This window comes from Scyliorhinus torazame, chromosome 4 (genome assembly GCF_047496885.1).
Source record: "Scyliorhinus torazame isolate Kashiwa2021f chromosome 4, sScyTor2.1, whole genome shotgun sequence".
NCBI classification, from domain to species: Eukaryota; Metazoa; Chordata; class Chondrichthyes; order Carcharhiniformes; family Scyliorhinidae; genus Scyliorhinus; species Scyliorhinus torazame.
The window spans coordinates 52,342,278-52,360,264 of record NC_092710.1 but is presented as its reverse complement, the minus strand read 5'-3'; the positions used below and the strand labels follow the sequence as shown (position 1 = coordinate 52,360,264).

The 17,987-nt window shown below is 41.5% G+C and overlaps 10 non-coding genes across 10 annotated transcripts; all 10 read right to left on the bottom strand.

Moving 5' to 3' along the window:
- Positions 1–289: 289 nt before the first annotated feature.
- On the bottom strand, positions 290–363 carry trnat-ugu (transfer RNA threonine (anticodon UGU)). The gene has a single exon. It is a non-coding gene; the product is annotated as a tRNA-Thr (tRNA).
- A 3,764-nt stretch (positions 364–4,127) lies between these two features.
- Positions 4,128–4,200, bottom strand: trnak-uuu (transfer RNA lysine (anticodon UUU)). The gene has a single exon. It is a non-coding gene; the product is annotated as a tRNA-Lys (tRNA).
- A 1,060-nt stretch (positions 4,201–5,260) lies between these two features.
- On the bottom strand, positions 5,261–5,334 carry trnat-ugu (transfer RNA threonine (anticodon UGU)). Its single transcript has one exon. It is a non-coding gene; the product is annotated as a tRNA-Thr (tRNA).
- A 1,588-nt stretch (positions 5,335–6,922) lies between these two features.
- Positions 6,923–6,996, bottom strand: trnat-ugu (transfer RNA threonine (anticodon UGU)). Its single transcript has one exon. It is a non-coding gene; the product is annotated as a tRNA-Thr (tRNA).
- Positions 6,997–8,789: 1,793 nt separating this feature from the next.
- On the bottom strand, positions 8,790–8,862 carry trnak-uuu (transfer RNA lysine (anticodon UUU)). Its single transcript has one exon. It is a non-coding gene; the product is annotated as a tRNA-Lys (tRNA).
- A 1,062-nt stretch (positions 8,863–9,924) lies between these two features.
- On the bottom strand, positions 9,925–9,998 carry trnat-ugu (transfer RNA threonine (anticodon UGU)). The gene has a single exon. It is a non-coding gene; the product is annotated as a tRNA-Thr (tRNA).
- A 449-nt stretch (positions 9,999–10,447) lies between these two features.
- trnak-uuu (transfer RNA lysine (anticodon UUU)) lies at positions 10,448–10,520 on the bottom strand. Its single transcript has one exon. It is a non-coding gene; the product is annotated as a tRNA-Lys (tRNA).
- A 1,484-nt stretch (positions 10,521–12,004) lies between these two features.
- Positions 12,005–12,077, bottom strand: trnak-uuu (transfer RNA lysine (anticodon UUU)). The gene has a single exon. It is a non-coding gene; the product is annotated as a tRNA-Lys (tRNA).
- A 1,072-nt stretch (positions 12,078–13,149) lies between these two features.
- On the bottom strand, positions 13,150–13,224 carry trnat-ugu (transfer RNA threonine (anticodon UGU)). The gene has a single exon. It is a non-coding gene; the product is annotated as a tRNA-Thr (tRNA).
- Positions 13,225–13,674: 450 nt separating this feature from the next.
- trnak-uuu (transfer RNA lysine (anticodon UUU)) lies at positions 13,675–13,747 on the bottom strand. Its single transcript has one exon. It is a non-coding gene; the product is annotated as a tRNA-Lys (tRNA).
- Positions 13,748–17,987: the final 4,240 nt, after the last annotated feature.

Genomic DNA, 17,987 nt, shown 5'->3' with positions numbered 1-17,987 from the left:
TGATTGGATTAAAGCTCAGAAAATTAGAGGATGTCTGTGGAGCCAGACACAGAGTTAATGTTTCTAATCCGTGTGATCCTTATTCAGAGCTGAAGCGCGGAGTACATGCAATGGAGTAGATGAGGAAAATGGAAGTTGAGTGAAAAATGGGAGATATGTAAGTTTGACATAAAGCAAGGGAAAGCAATCTTGAAGGTCAGTACCACAGAAATGTTGTCAACATTTTCTGTGTTGACCATTCAATGAAGAGCATTCTTCACAGGCTACATGCTTAAACCTGAATGTATAAAGGTACTGCTGAGATTTGAACTCAGGTTCTCCTGTTTACAATACAGGCGCTTTAACCATCTAAGCCACAGCACCAATCTGCAAAATAGCTTTGCAAGTGTAGAACAGATTTCAATTGTTTTGATTAAACATCAGTATTGTTGATTTCTCCTGCTGACTTTGAGAGTGCAAATTAAAATATTCATCGGCACTGGGCTTTTGAAACTGAAAAATTGCAGTTATTTCTGAAAGTTATTAATTTAAAAGCAGTTCTCCAGGAAAGAAGTATACAAACAGGAAATATTTTGCTAATTGGCAAATTATTAAACATGGCCAGAAAACTATAGTGGTATAATGCTGGATAAGACCAGGAGAGAGTTTTTACATTAACTGAAAATCTAGCAAAAATTCTTGATAATTCTGGACGGCTGTTGTAATTTGGCAAACACGACGTTGTCACGGTTCTTCCACTTTCCATAAAGCATCCTGCATTCTTTATTTTCATTTCCAACCGTTCATTGGGAAGCAAACGCCTTGAGCCAAAATTGAAGCCTTAACAGGGATTTGAACCCTGGGCCCTCATATTAAAAGTCTGATGCTCTACCGACTGAGCTACCAGGGTCCATTTCAAGAACACTCTCATAGCTCACGTCAAAGTCTCATACTGTATCTTTTGAATTTCCTTCACTGCTCATTCAGCCTCTCCAGCTCATTTCCCTCGCAAGCAGACCGGCAGCCTCCGTTCGGCTTTCTTTCTCAAATTCTTCAACTTGGACTCGCATTTTACCAATGACCTGTGATGTGACAACTGTTGTTACCCAGGGACATGCACTGGGACTTCAAGACATTGAAGATTACGTTTAGTTCGCTGAGATATCAGTGTGAAGCTGCAGAGATACAGATTGTATTTTGAGAGAGGGAATAAAGCGTGTCATCTGTTTGTTGTGGCAGAGTGTGAACGCAAGTAAGCTCATCTAGTAAAGTAGCAAATTATGCAAGTCGCAAAGATTCTGGGTGTAAATAGATCTGTCAACGCCACATCTTCATGGAAAACGCCCCATCCTTTATCCCGCCCAAATCGTTCTTGCTGACATGCAGCAACATATATCGTCCAATAAAAAGGCAAATTACTGCAGATGTGAAATCTGAAAAAAAACAGGAAATGATGGAAAATCTCAGTGGATCTGGCAGCATCTGTGAAGAGAGAACCGAGCTAACGTTTCGAGGCTGGGTCACTCTTCATCAGAGTAAATCATTTAATCATTCAATCTTTGCTCACAGACATCGCTGACAGACATTCAAAATGTTCCTACTGGATTTCCTGAGGTCAATCCTGTCGTGCATTCAAAGGAAAATACTGCACATGTTGTGAATCTACATGAGTAGCTAAAAATGATTGGATTAAAGATCATAAAATTTGAAGATGTCTGTGGAGCCAGACATAAAGTTAATGTTTCAAATCCGTGTGAACCTTATTCAGAGCTGAAGCGAGGTTACATGCAATGGAGTAGATGAGGAAAATGGCAGTTGAGTGAAAAATGGGAGATATGAAGGTTTGAATCAAGTTTGGCATAAAGCAAGGGAAAGCAATCTTGAAGGTCAGCACCACAGAAATGTTGTCAACATTTTCTGTGTTCACAATTGAATGAGGAGCATTCTTCACAGGCTCCATGCTTTGACCTGAATGTATAAAGGTACTGTTGAGATATGAACTCAGGATCTCCTGTTTACAAGTCAGGCAGCTTAACCATCTAAGCCACAGCACCAATCCACAGAATTGCTTTGCAAGTGTAGAACAGATTTCAATTGTTTTGATTAAACATCAGTATTGTTGATTTCTCCTGCTGACTTTGAGAGTGCAAACTAAAATATTCATCAGCACTGGGCTTTGGAAACTGCAAAAATTGCAGTTATTTCTGAAAGTTATTCATTGAAAAGCAGTTCTGCAGGAAAGGAGCTTACAAACAGGAAGTATTTTGCGAATTGGGAAATCATGGCCAGAAAACTACAGTGGTATAATGCTGGATAAGACCAGGAGAGAGTATTTACATTCACTGAAAATCTAGCAAAAATTCTTGAAAATTCTGGACGGCTGTTGCAATTTGGCAAACACGACGTTGTCACGGTTCTTCCACTTTCCATAAAGCATCCTGCATTCTTTATTTTTATTTCCTACCGTTCATTGGGAAGCAAACGCCTTGAGCCAAAATTAAAACCCTGACAGGGACTTGAACCCTGGACCCTCAGATTAAAAGCCTGATGCTTTACCGACTGAACTACCAGGGCCCATTTCAACAATGCTCTCATAGCTCACGTCAAAGCCTCATCTTGTATCTTTTGAATTTCCTTCACTGGTCATTCAGCCTCTCCAGCTCATTTCCCTCGTAAGCAGACCGGCAGCCTCCCTTCGGCTTACTTTCTCAAATTCTTCAACGTGGACTCGCATTTTACCAATGACCTGTGATGTGACAACTGTTGTTACCCAGGGACATGCACTGGGACTTCAAGACATTGAAGCTTACGTTTAGTTCGCTGAGATATCAGTGGGAAGCTGTAGAGATACAGATTGTATTTTGAGAGAGGGAATAAAGCGTGTCATCTGTTGTTTGTTGTGGCAGCGAGTGAACGCAAGTAAGCTCATCGAGTAAAGTAGCAAATTATGCAAATCGCAAAGATTCAGGGTGTAAATAGATCTGTCAACGCCACATCTTCATGGAAAACGCCCCATCCTTTATCCCGCCCAAATCGTTCTTGCTGACATGCAGCAACATATATCGTCCAATAAAAAGGCAAATTACTGCAGATGTGAAATCTGAAAAAAAACAGGAAATTATGGAAAATCTCAGTGGGTCTGGCAGCATCTGTGAAGAGAGAACCGAGCTAACGTTTCGAGGCTGGGTCACTCTTCATCAGAGAAAATCATTTAATCATTCAATCTTTGCTCACAGACATCGCTGACAAACATTCAAAATGTTCCTTCTGGATTTCCTGAGGTCAATCCTGTCATGCATTCAAAGGAAAATACTGCACATGTTGTGAATCTGCATGAGAAACTAAATATGATTGGATTAAAGCTCAGAAAATTAGAGGATGTCTGTGGAGCCAGACACAAAGTTAATGTTTCTAATCCGTGTGATCCCTATTCAGAGCTGAAGCGAGGTTACATGCAATGGAGTAGATGAGGAAAATGGAAGTTGCGTGAAAAATGGGAGATATGGAAGTTTGACATAAAGCAAGGGAAAGCAATCTTGAAGGTCAGTACCACAGAAATGTTATTCACCATTAAATGAGGAGCATTCTTCACAGGTTACATGCTTAAACCTGAATATATAAAGGTACTGCTGAGATTTGAACTCAAGATCTCCTGTTTACAAGACAGGCGCTTTAACCATCTATGCCACAGCACCAACCTGCAATACTACTTTGCAAGTGTAGAACAGATTTCAATTCGTTTGATGAAACATCAGTATTGTTGATTTCTCCTGCTGACTTTGAGAGTGCAAATTAAAATATGCATCGGCACTGGGCTTTTGAAACTGAAAAATTGCAGTAATTTCAGAAAGTTATTAATTTAAAAGCAGTTCTGCAGGAAAGAAGTATACAAACAGGAAATATTTTGCGAATTGGCAAATTATTAAACATGGCCAGAAAACTACAGTGGTATAATGCAGGACAAGACCAGGAGAAAGTTTTTACATTCACTGAAAATCTCGCAAAAATTCTTTAGAATTCTGGACGGCTGTTGCAATTTGGCAAACACGACGTTGTCACGGTTCTTCCACTTTCCATAAAGCATCCTGCATTCTTTATTTTTATTTCCTACCGTTCATTGGGAAGCAAACGCCTTGAGCCATAATCAAAACCCTGACAGGGACTTGAACCCTGGACCCTCAGATTAAAAGTCTGATGCTCTACCGACTGAGCTACCAGAGCCCATTTCAAGAAAGTTCTCATAGCTCACATCAAAGTCTCTTATTGTATCTTTTGAATTTCCTTCACTGGTCATTCAGCCTCTCCAGCTCATTTCCCTCGCAAGCAGACCGGCAGCCTCCCTTCGGCTTTCTTTCTCAAATTCTTCAACTTGGACTCGCATTTTACCAATGACCTGTGATGTGACAACTGTTGTTACCCAGGGACATGCACTGGGACTTCAAGACATTGAAGATTACGTTTAGTTCGCTGAGATATCAGTGGGAAGCTGCAGAGATACAGATTGTATTTTAAGAGAGGGAATAAAGCGTGTCATCTGTTTGTTGTGGCAGAGAGTGAACGCAAGTATGCTCATCGAGTAAAGTAGCAAAGTATGCAAATCGCAAAGATTCAGGGTGTAAATAGATCTGTCAACGCCACATCTTCATGGAAAACGCCCCATCCTTTATCCCGCCCAAATCGTTCTTGCTGACATGCAGCAAAATATATCGTCCAATAAAAAGGCAAATTACTGCAGATGGGAAATCTGAAAAAAAACAGGAAATGATGGAAAATCTCAGTGGGTCTGGCAGCATTTGTGAAGAGAGAACCGAGCTAACATTTCGAGGCTGGGTCACTCTTCATCAGAGTAAATCATTTAATCATTCAATCTTTGCTCACAGACATCGCTGACAAACATTCAAAATGTTCCTTCTGGATTTCCTGAGGTCAATCCTGTCATGCATTCAAAGGAAAATACTGCACATGTTGTGAATCTGCATGAGAAACTAAATATGATTGGATTAAAGCTCAGAAAATTAGAGGATGTCTGTGGAGCCAGACACAGAGTTAATGTTTCTAATCCGTGTGATCCTTATTCAGAGCTGAAGCGCGGAGTACATGCAATGGAGTAGATGAGGAAAATGGAAGTTGAGTGAAAAATGGGAGATATGTAAGTTTGACATAAAGCAAGGGAAAGCAATCTTGAAGGTCAGTACCACAGAAATGTTGTCAACATTTTCTGTGTTGACCATTAAAAGAAGAGCATTCTTCACAGGCTATATGCTTAAACCTGAATGCATAAAGGTACTGCTGAGATTTGAACTCAGGTTCTCCTGTTTACAATACAGGCGCTTTAACCATCTAAGCCACAGCACCAATCTGCAAAATAGCTTTGCAAGTGTAGAACAGATTTCAATTGTATTGATTCAACATCAGTATTGTTGATTTCTCCTGCTGACTTTGAGAGTGCAAATTAAAATATTCATCGGCACTGGGCTTTTGAAACTGAAAAATTGCAGTTATTTCTGAAAGTTATTAATTTAAAAGCAGTTCTGCAGGAAAGAAGTATACAAACAGGAAATATTTTGCGAATTGGCAAATTATTAAACATGGCCAGAAAACTATAGTGGTATAATGCTGGATAAGACCAGGAGAGAGTTTTTACATTAACTGAAAATCTAGCAAAAATTCTTGATAATTCTGGACGGCTGTTGTAATTTGGCAAACACGACGTTGTCACGGTTCTTCCACTTTCCATAAAGCATCCTGCATTCTTTATTTTCATTTCCAACCGTTCATTGGGAAGCAAACGCCTTGAGCCAAAATTAAAGCCCTAACATGGATTTGAATCCTGGACCCTCATATTAAAAGTCTGATGCTCTACCGACTGAGCTACCAGGGTCCATTTCAATAATACTCTCATAGCTCACGTCAAAGACTCATACTGTATCTTTTGAATTTCCTTCACTGGTCATTCAGCCTCTCCAGCTTATTTCCCTCGCAAGCAGACCGGCAGCCTCCCTTCGGCTTTCTTTCTCAAATTCTTCAACGTGGACTCGCATTTTACCAATGACCTGTGATGTGACAACTGTTGTTACCCAGGGACATGCACTGGGACTTCAAGACATTGAAGATTACGTTTAGTTCGCTGAGATATCAGTGGGAAGCTGCAGAGATACAGATTGTATTTTGAGAGAGGGAATAAAGCGTGTCATCTGTTGTTTGTTGTGGCAGAGTGTGAACGCAAGTAAGGTCATCGAGTAAAGTAGCAAATTATGCAAATCGCAAAGATTCTGGGTGTAAATAGATCTGTAAATGCCACATCTTCATGGAAAACGCTCCATCCTTTATCCCGCCCAAATCGTTCTTGCTGACATGCAGCAACATATATCGTCCAATAAAAAGGCAAATTACTGCAGATGTGAAATCTGAAAAAAAACAGGAAATGATGGAAAATCTCAGTGGGTCTGGGAGCATCTGTGAAGAGTGAACCGAGCTAACGTTTCGAGGCTGGGTCACTGTTCATCAGAGAAAATCATTTAATCATTCAATCTTTGCTCACAGACATCGCTGACAATCATTCAAAACGTTCCTTCTAGATTTCCTGAGGTCAATCCTGTCATACATTCAAAGGAAAATACTGCACATGTTGTGAATCTGCATGAGAAACTAAATATGATTGGATTAAAGCTCAGAAAATTAGAGGATGTCTGTGGAGCCAAACACAAAGTTAATGTTTCAAATCCGTGTGATCCTTATTCAGAGCTGAAGCGAGGTTACATGCAATGGAGTAGATGAGGAAAATGGCAGTTGAGTGAAAAATGAGAGATATGGAAGTTTGACATAAAGCAAGGGAAAGCAATCTTGAAGGCCAATACCACAGAAATGTTGTCAACATTTTCTGTGTTCACCATTAAATGAGGAGCATTCGTCTCAGACTACATGCTTTGACCTGAATGTATAAAGGTACTGCTGAGATTTGAACTCAGGATCTCCTGTTTACAAGACAGGCGCTTTAACCATCTAAGCCACAGCACCAATCTGCAAGACAGCTTTGCAAGTGTAGAACAGATTTCAATTGTTTTGATTAAACATCAGGATTGTTGATTTCTCCTGCTGACTTTGAGAGTGCAAACTAAAATATTCATCAGCACTGGGCTTTAGAAACTGTAAAAATTGCAGATAATTCTGAAAGATATGAATTTAAAAGCAGTTCTGCAGGAAAGAAGTATACAAACAGGAAGTATACTGGGGATAGTGCCACACAGTCAGAGGCTCAGTACTGGGGATAGTGCCACACAGTCAGAGGCTCAGTACTGGGGATAGTGCCACACAGTCAGAGGCTCAGTACTGGGGATAGTCCCACACAGTCAGAGGCTCAGTACTGGGGATAGTGCCACACAGTCAGAGGCTCAGTACTGGGGGTAGTGCCACACAGTCAGAGGCTCAGTACTGGGGATAGTGACACACAGTCAGAGGCTCAGTACTGGGGATAGTGCCACACAGTCAGAGGCTCAGTACTGGGGAGTGTCACACAGTCAGTGGCTCAGTACTGGGGATAGTGACACACAGTCAGAGGCTCAGTACTGGGGATAGTGCCACACAGTCAGAGGCTCAGTACTGGGGATAGTGCCACACAGTCAGAGGCTCAGTACTGGGAATAGTGTCACACAGCCAGAGGCTCAGTACTGGTGATAGTGCCACTCAGTCAGAGTCTCAGTACTGGGGATAGTGCCACACAGTCAGAGGCTCTGTACTGGGAATAGTGCCACACAGACAGAGGCTCAGTACTGGGGATAGGGCCACACAGTCAGAGGCTCAGTACTGGGGATAGTGCCACACAGTCAGAGGCTCAGTACTGGGAATAGTGCCACACAGTCAGAGGCTCAGTACTGGGGATAGTATCACACAGTCAGAGGCTCAGTGCTGGGGTCTTGTGCCACACAGTCAGAGGCTCAGTACTGAGGATAGTGTCACACAGTCAGAGGATCCGTACTGAGGATAGTGCCACACAGTCAGACGCTCAGTACTGGGGATAGTGTCACACAGTCAGCGGCTCAGTACTGGGGATAGTGTCACACATTCAGAGGCTCAGTACTGGGGACAGTGTCACACAGTCAGAGGCTCAGTACTGGGGATAGTGCCACACAGTCAGAGGCTCAGTACTGGGGATAGTGCCACACAGTCAGAGGCTCAGGACTTTGGAAAGTGCCATACAGTAAGAGGTTCAGTAGAGGGGATAGTGCCACACAGTCAGAGGGTCAGTACTGGGGATAGTGCCACACAGTCAGAGGCTCATTACTGGGGATAGTGCCACACAGTCAGAGGCTCCGTACTGGAGATAGTGCCACACAGTCAGAGGCTCAGTACTGGGGAATGTGCCACACAATCAGAGGCTCAGTACTGGGGATTGTGTCACACAGTCAGAGGCTCAGTACTGGGGATAGTGCCACACAGTCAGACGCTCAGTACTGGGGATAGTGCCACACAGTCAGATGCTCAGTACTGGGGATAATGTCAGTTATTTCTGAAAGTTATTAATGGAAACGCAGTTCTGCAGGAAAGGAGTATACAAACAGGAAATATTTTGCGAATTTGGAATTTATTAAACATGGCCAGAAAACTACTGTGGTATAATGCAGGACAAGACCAGGAGAGAGTTATTCCATTCACTGAAAATCTAGCAAAAATTCTTGAAAATTCTGGACGGCTGTTGCAATTTGGCAAACACGACGTTGTCACGGTTCTTCCACTTTCCATAAAGCATCCTGCATTCTCTATTTTTATTTCCAACCGTTCATTGGGAAGCAAAGGTCTTGAGCCAAAATCAAAACCCTAACAAGGACTTGAACCCTGGACCCTCAGATTAAAAGTCTGATGCTCTACCGACTGAGCTACCAGGGCACATTTCAGAAATGTTCTCACAGCGCACTTCAAAGTCTCATATTGTATCTTTTGAATTTCCTTCACTGGTCATTCAGCCTCTCCAGCTCATTTCCCTCGCAAGCAGACCGGCAGCCTCCCTTCGGCTTTCTTTCTCAAATTCTTCAACTTGGACTCGCATTTTACCAATGACCTGTGATGTGACAACTGTTGTTACCCAGGGACATGCACTGGGACTTCAATACATTGAAGATTACATTTAGTTCACTGAGATATCAGTGGGAAGCTGCAGAGATACAGATTGGATTTTGAGAGAGGGAATAAAGCGTGTCACCTGTTGTTTGTTGTGGCAGAGTGTGAACGCAAGTAAGCTCATCGAGTAAAGTAGCAAATTATGCAAATCGCAAAGTTTCAGGGTGTAAATAGATCTGTCAACGCCACATCTTCATGGAAAATGCTCCATCCTTTATCCCGCCCAAATCGTTCTTGCTGACATGCAGCAACATATATCGTCCAATAAAAAGGCAAATTACTGCAGATGTGAAATCTGAAAAAAAACAGGAAATGATGGAAAATCTCAGTGGGTCTGGCAGCATCTGTGAAGAGAGAACCGAGCTAACGCTTCGAGGCTGGGTCACTCTTCATCAGAGTAAATCATTTAATCATTCAATCTTTGCCCACAGACATCGCTGACAGACATTCAGTATGTTCCTACTGGATTTCCTGAGGTCAATCCTGTCGTGCATTCAAAGGAAAATACTGCACATGTTGTGAATGTGCATGAGAAACTAAAAATGATTGGATTAAAGCTCATAAAATTTGAGGATGTCTGTGGAGCCAGACACAAAGTTAATGTTTCAAATCCGTGTGATCCTTATTCAGAGCTTAAGCGAGGTTACATGCAATGGAGGAGATGAGGAAAATGGAAGTTGCGTGAAAAGTGGGAGATATGGAAGTTTGACATAAATCAAGGGAAAGCAATGTTGAAGGTCAGTACCACAGAAACTTTGTCACCATTCCCTGCGTCCACCATTAAATGAGGAGCATTCTTCACAGGCTACATGCTTTGACCTGAATTTATAAAGGTACTGCTGAGATTTGAACTCAGGATCTCCTGTTTACAAGACAGGTGCTTTAACCATCTAAGCCACAGCACCAATCTACAAGACAGCTTTCCAAGTGTAGAACAGATTTCAATTGTTTTGATTAAACATCAGTATTGTTGATTTCTCCTGCCGACTTTGAGAATGCAAATTAAAATATTCATCGGCACTGGGCTTTTGAAACTGTAAAAACTGCAGTTATTCTGAAAGTTATTAATTTAAAAGCAGTTCTGCAGGAAAGAAGTATACAAACAGGAAATATTTTGCGAATTGGGAAGTGATTAAACATGGCCAGAAAACTACAGTGGTATAATGCAGGACAAGACCAGGAGAGAGTTATTCAATTCACTGAAAATCTAGCAAAAATTCTTGAAAATTCTGGACGGCTGTTGCAATTTGGCAAACACGACGTTGTCACGGTTCTTCCACTTTCCATAAAGCATCCTGCATTCTTTATTTTTATTTCCGTTCATTGGGAAGCAAAGGCCTTGAGCCAAAATCAAAACCCTGACAGGGACTTGAACCCTGGGCCCTCAGATTAAAAGTCTGATGCTCTACCGACTGAGCTACCAGGGCCCATTACAAAAATGTTCTCACAGTTCAGTTCAAAGTCTCATATTGTATCTTTTGAATTTCCTTCACTGGTCATTCAGCCTCTCCAGCTCATTTCCCTCGCAAGCAGACCGGCAGCCTCCCTTCGGCTTTCTTTCTCAAATTCTTCAACTTGGACTCGCATTTTACCAATGACCTGTGATGTGACAACTGTTGTTACCCAGGGACATGCACTGGGACTTCAAGACATTGAAGATTACACTAGTTCGCTGAGATATCAGTGGGAAGCTGCAGAGATACAGATTGTATTTTGAGAGAGGGAATAAAGCGTGTCATCTGTTGTCTGTTGTGGCAGAGTGTGAACGCAAGTAAGCTCATCTAGTAAAGTAACAAATTATGCAAATCGCAAAGTTTCAGGGTGTAAATAGATCTGTCAACGCCACATCTTCATGGAAAACGCCCCATCCTTTATCCCGCCCAAATCGTTCTTGCTGACATGCAGCAACATATATCGTCCAATAAAAAGGCAAATTACTGCAGATGTGAAATCTGAAAAAAAAACAGGAAATGATGGAAAATCTCAGTGGGTCTGGCAGCATCTGTGAAGAGAGAACCGAGCTAACGTTTCGAGGCTGGGTCACTCTTCATCAGAGTAAATCTGTGAATCTGCATGAGAAACTAAAAATGATTGGATTAAAGCTCATCAATTTTGAGGACGTCTGTGGAACCAGACACAAAGTTAATGTTTCAAATCCGTGTGATCCTTATTCAGAGCTGAATCGAAGTTACATGCAATGGAGTAGATGAGGAAAATGGAAGTTGCGTGATAAATGGGAGATATGGAAGTTTGAATCAAGTTTGACATAAAACAAGCGAAAACAATTTTGAAGGTCAGTACCACAGAAATGAAGTCAACATTTTCTGAGTTCACCATTCAATGAGGAGCATTCTTCACAAGCTACATGCTTTGACCTGAATGTAGAAAGGTACTGCTGAGAGTTGAACTCAGGATCTCCAGGTTACAAGACAGGTGTTTTAACCATCTAAGCCACAGCACCAATCTGCAAAGAAACTTTGCAAGTGTAGAACAGATTTCAATTGTTTTGATTAAACATCAGTATTGTTGATTTCTCCTGCTGACTTTGAGAGTGCAAACTAAAATATTCATCAGCACTGGCCTTTTGAAACTGTAAAAATTGCAGTTATTTCTGAAAGTTATTAATTTAAAAGCAGTTCTGCAGGAAAGAAGTATACAAACAGGAAATATTTTGCGAATTGGGAAGTGATTAAACATGGCCAGAAAACTACAGTGGTATACTGCTGGATAAGACCAGGAGAGAGTTTTTACATTCACTGAAAATCTAGCAAAAATTCTTGAAAATTCTGGACGGCTGTTGCAATTTGGCAAACACGACGTTGTCACGGTTCTTCCACTTTCCTTGAAGCATCCTGCATTCTTTATTTTTATTTCCGTTCATTGGGAAGCAAAGGCCTTGAGCCAAAATCAAAACCCTGACAGGGACTTGAACCCTGGACCCTCAGATTAAAAGTCTGATGCTCTACCGACTGAGCTACCAGGGCCCATTACAAAAATGTTCTCATAGTTCAGTTCAAAGTCTCATATTGTATCTTTTGAATTTCCTTCACTGGTCATTCAGCCTCTCCAGCTCATTTCCCTCGCAAGCAGACCGGCAGCCTCCCTTCGGCTTTCTCTCTCAAATTCTTCAACTTGGACTCGCATTTTACCAATGACCTGTGATGTGACAACTGTTGTTACCCAGGGACATGCACTGGGACTTCAAGACATTGAAGATTACACTAGTTCACTGAGATATCAGTGGGAAGCTGCAGAGATACAGATTGTATTTTGAGAGAGGGAATAAAGCGTGTCATCTGTTGTCTGTTGTGGCAGAGTGTGAACGCAAGTAAGCTCATCTAGTAAAGTAACAAATTATGCAAATCGCAAAGTTTCAGGGTGTAAATAGATCTGTCAACGCCACATCTTCATGGAAAACGCCCCATCCTTTATACCGCCCAAATCGTTCTTGCTGACATGCAGCAACATATATCGTCCAATAAAAAGGCAAATTACTGCAGATGTGAAATCTGGAAAAAAACAGGAAATGATGGAAAATCTCAGTGAGTCTGGCAGCATCTGTGAAGAGAGAACCGAGCTAACGCTTCGAGGCTGGGTCACTCTTCATCAGAGTAAATCATTTAATCATTCAATCTTTGCCCACAGACATCGCTGACAGACATTCAGAATGTTCCTCCTGGATTTCCTGAGGTCAATCCTGTCGTGCATTCAAAGGAAAATACTGCACATGTTGTGAATGTGCATGAGAAACTAAAAATGATTGGATTAAAGCTCATAAAATTTGAGGATGTCTGTGGAGCCAGACACAAAGTTAATGTTTCAAATCCGTGTGATCCTTATTCAGAGCTTAAGCGAGGTTACATGCAATGGAGTAGATGAGGAAAATGGAAGTTGCGTGAAAAGTGGGAGATATGGATGTTTGAATCAAGTTTGACCTAAATCAAGGGAAAGCAATGTTGAAGGTCAGTACCACAGAAACGTTGTCACCATTCCCTGTGTCCACCATTAAATGAGGAGCATTCTTCACAGGCTACATGCTTAAACCTGAATGTATAAAGGCACTGCTGAGATTTGAACTCAGGATCTACCTGTTTACAAGACAGGCACTTTAACCATCTAAGCCACAGCACCAATCTGTAAAGAACAGTTGCAAGTGTAGAACAGATTTCAATTGTTTTGATTAAACATCAGTATTGTTGATTTCTCCTGCTGACTTTGAGAGTGCAAACTAAAATATTCATCAGCACTGGCCTTTTGAAACTGTAAAAATTGCAGTTATTTCTGAAAGTTATTAATTTAAAAGCAGTTCTGCAGGAAAGAAGTATACAAACAGGAAATATTTTGCGAATTGGGAAGTGATTAAACATGGCCAGAAAACTACAGTGGTATAATGCTGGATAAGACCAGGAAAGAGTTTTTACATTCACTGAAAATCTAGCAAAAATTCTTGAAAATTCTGGAAGGCTGTTGCAATTTGGCAAACACGACATTGTCACGGTTCTTCCACTTTCCTTGAAGCATCCTGCATTCTTTATTTTTATTTCCGTTCATTGGGAAGCAAAGGCCTTGAGCCAAAATCAAAACCCTGACAGGGACTTGAACCCTGGACCCTCAGATTAAAAGTCTGATGCTCTACCGACTGAGCTACCAGGGCCCATTACAAAAATGTTCTCACAGTTCAGTTCAAAGTCTCATATTGTAACTTTTGAATTTCCTTCACTGGTAATTCGGCCTCTCCAGCTCATTTCCCTCGCAAGCAGACCGGCAGCCTCCCTTCGGCTTTCTTTCTCAAATTCTTCAACTTGGACTCGCATTTTACCAATGACCTGTGATGTGACAACTGTTGTTACCCAGGGAGAGATGGCAGATGGAGTTTAATCCGGACAAATGTGAGGTAATGCATTTTGGAAGGTCTCATGCAGGTAGGGAATATACAGTGAATGGTAGAACCCTCAAGAGTATTGAAAGTCAAAGAGATCTAGGAGTACAGGTCCACAGGTCATTGAAAGGGGCAGCACAGGTGGAGAAGGTAGTCAAGAAGGCATACGGCATGCTTGCCTTCATTGGCCGGGGCATTGAGTATAAGAATTGGCAAGTCATGTTGCAGCTGTATAGAACCTTAGTTAGGCCACACTTGGAGTATAGTGTTCAATTCTGGTCGCCACACTACCAGAAGGATGTGGAGGCTTTAGAGCGGGTGCAGAAGAGATTTACCAGAATGTTGCCTGGTCTGGAGGGCATAAGCTATGAGGAGCGATTGAATAAACTCGGTTTGTTCTCACTGGAACGAAGGAGGTTGAGGGGCGACCTGATAGAGGTATACAAAATTATGAGGGGCATAGACAGAGTGGACAGTCAGAGGCATTTCCCCAGGGTAGAGGGGTCAATTACTAGGGGGCATAGGTTTAAGGTGAGAGGGGCAAGGTTTAGAGTAGATGTACGAGGCAAGTTTTTTACGCAGAGGGTAGTGGGTACCTGGAACTCGCTACCGGAGGAGGTAGTGGAAGTAGGGACGATAGGGACATTTAAGGGGCATCTTGACAAATATATGAATAGGATGGGAATAGAAGGATACGGACCCAGGAAGTGTAGAAGATTGTAGTTTAGTCGGGCAGTATGGTCGGCACGGGCTTGGAGGGCCGAAGGGCCTGTTCCTGTACTGTATATTTCTTTGTTCTTTGTTCTTTGTTTATATCGTCGAATAAAAAGGCAAATTACTGCAGATGTGAAATCTGGAAAAAAACAGGAAATGATGGAAAATCTCAGTGAGTCTGGCAGCATCTGTGAAGAGAGAACCGAGCTCAGGTTTCGAGGCAGGGTCATTCTTCATCATAGTAAATCATTTAATCATTCAATCTTTGCTCACAGACATCGCTGACAGACAATCAAAATGTTCCTAATGGATTTCCTGAGGGCAATCCTGTCGTGCATTCAAAGGAAAATACTGCACATGTTGTGAATCTGCATGAGAAACTAAAAATGATTGGATTAAAGCTCATAAAATTTGAGGATGTCTGTGGAGCCAGACACAAAGTTAATGTTTCAAATCTGTGTGATCCTTGTTCAGAGCTGAAGCGAGGTTACATGCAATGGTGTAGATGAGGAAAATGGAAGTTGCGTCAAAAATTATGGAAGTTTGACATAAAACAAGCGAAAACAATCGAGAAGGTCAGTACCACAGAAATGCTGTTAACATTTTCTGTGTTCACCATTAAACATTGCTCACAGGCGACATGCTTTGACCTGAATGTATAAACACACTACTGAGATTCGAACTCAGGATCTCCTGTTTACAAGACAAGCGCTTTAAGCATCTAAGCCACAGCACCAATCTGCCAGACAGCTTTGCAAGTGTAGAACAGATTTCAATTGTTTTGATTAAACATCAGTATTGTTGATTTCTCCTGCTGACTTTGAGAGTGCAAACTAAAATATTCATCGGCACTGGGCTTTAGAAACTGTAAAAATTGCAGTTATTTCTGAAAGTTATTCATTTAAAAGCAGTTCTGCAGGAAAGAAGTATACAAACAGGAAATATTTTGCGAATTGGGAAGTGATTGAACATCGCCAGAAGACTACAGTGGTATAATACAGGAAAAGACCAGGAAAGAGTTTTTACATTCACTGAAAATCTAGCAAAAATTCTTGAAAATTCTGGACGGCTGTTGCAATTTGGCAAACACGACGTTGTCACGGTTCTTCCACTTTCCATAAAGCATCCTGCATTCTTTATTTTTATTTCCTACCATTCATTGGGAAGTAAACGCCTTGAGCCAAAATCAAAATCTGACAGGGACTTGAACCCTGGACCCTCAGATTAAAAGTCTGATGTTCTTCCGACTGAGCTATCAGGGCCCATTTCAGCAATGCTCTCATAGCTCACGTGAAAGTCTCATATTGTATCTTTTGAATTTCCTTCACTGGTAATTCAGCCTCTCCAGCTCATTTCCCTCGCAAGCAGACCGGCAGCCTCCCTTCGGCTTTCTTTCTCAAATTCTTCAACTTGGACTCGCATTTTACCAATGACCTGTGATGCGACAACTGTTGTTACCCACGGACATGCACTGGGACTTCAAGACATTGAAGATTACGTTTAGTTCACTGAGATATCAGTGGGAAGCTGCAGAGATACAGATTGTATTTTAAGAGAGGGAATAAAGGGTGTCATCTGTTGTTTGTTGTGGCAGAGAGTGAACGCAAGTAAGCTCATCTAGTAAAGTAACAAATTATGCAAATCGCAAAGTTTCAGGGTGTAAATAGATCTGTCACCGCCACACCTTCATGGAAAACGCATCATCCTTTATCCCGCCCAAATCATTCTTGCTGACATGCAGCAACATATATCGTCCAATAAAAAGGCAAATTACTGCAGATGTGAAATCTGAAAAAAAACAGGAAATGATGGAAAATCTCAGTGGGTCTGGCAGCATCTGTGAAGAGAGAACCGAGCTAACGTTTCGAGGCTGTGTCACTCTTCATCAGAGTAAATCATTTAATCATTCAATCTTTGCTCACAGACATTGCTGACAAACATTCAAAATGTTCCTACTGGATTTCCTGAGGTCAATCCTGTCGTGCATTCAAAGGAAAATACTGCACATGTTGTGAATCTACATGAGTAGCTAAAAATGATTGGATTAAAGATCATAAAATTTGAGGATGTCTGTGGAGCCAGACATAGAGTTAATGTTTCAAATCCGTGCGATCCTTATTCAGAGCTGAAGCGAGGTTACATGCAATGGAGTAGATGAGGAAAATGGAAGTTGAGTGAAAAATGAGAGATATGGAAGTATGAATCAAGTTTGACATAAAGCAAGGGAAAGCAATCTTGAAGGTCAGTACCACAGAAATTTTGTCAACATTTTCTGTGTTGACCATTAAATGAGGAGCATTCTTCACAGGCTACATGCTTTGACCTGAATGTGTTAAATCCTCAGTTTCTTTACCCGTCAGTCTGGCCTCAATAAAAGTCGAAATGGATTTGCAGGTACAGCATTAGTTATTTTATTCAGCTTGCAAGCTTTCTCAGTTCACAGCAGTACAGAATGCCTCTTGCTCTCTGTACCTCCGGAATCAAGTGAGGTTATCAAACAAAGAGCTCTGTACTGATACATTCAAATGGCATCAAGTTTCACATACTCGATGCCCATAGGTCATCCTATGTCCGTCCTGATCTGCTTGATCTATTCCGATTGGCTCACTTCCAATCCCTTCCTCTGGCCCCTATTACTCAGCATCACTCTCGTAGACACACCTCTTCCTGCTTTTCCATGCGGTCTGAAATCCTTTGTCTGTGAACTAACCAGAATTAAAGTGGCCTATCTTCTACATTACATTAACTAATATCTCTAAAGTAACTATTTTATATCACATTCGTCAAATGTATAACCATACTGCAGAGATTTGAAATCAGGGTCTCCTGTTTACAAGACAAGGGCTTTAACCATCTAAGCCACAGCACCAAACTGCATGACAGCTTTGCAAGTGTAGAACAGGTTTCAATTGTTTTGATTAAACATCAGTATTGTTGATTTCTCCTGCTGACTTTGAGAGTGCAAACTAAAATATTCATCGGCACTGGGCTTTTGAAACTGTAAAAATTGCAGTTATTTCCTAAAGTTATTCATTTAAAAGCAGTTCTGCAGGAAAGGAGCATACAAACAGGAAATATTTTGCAAATTGGGAAATTATTAAACACGGCCAGAAAACTACAGTGGTATAATGCTGGATAAGACCAGGAGAGAGTTTTTACATTCACTGAAAATCTAGCAAAAATTCTTGAAAATTCTGGACGGCTGTTGCAATTTGGCAAACACGACGTTGTCACGGTTCTTCCACTTTCCATAAAGCATCCTGCATTCTTTATTTTTATTTCCTACCGTTCATTGGGAAGC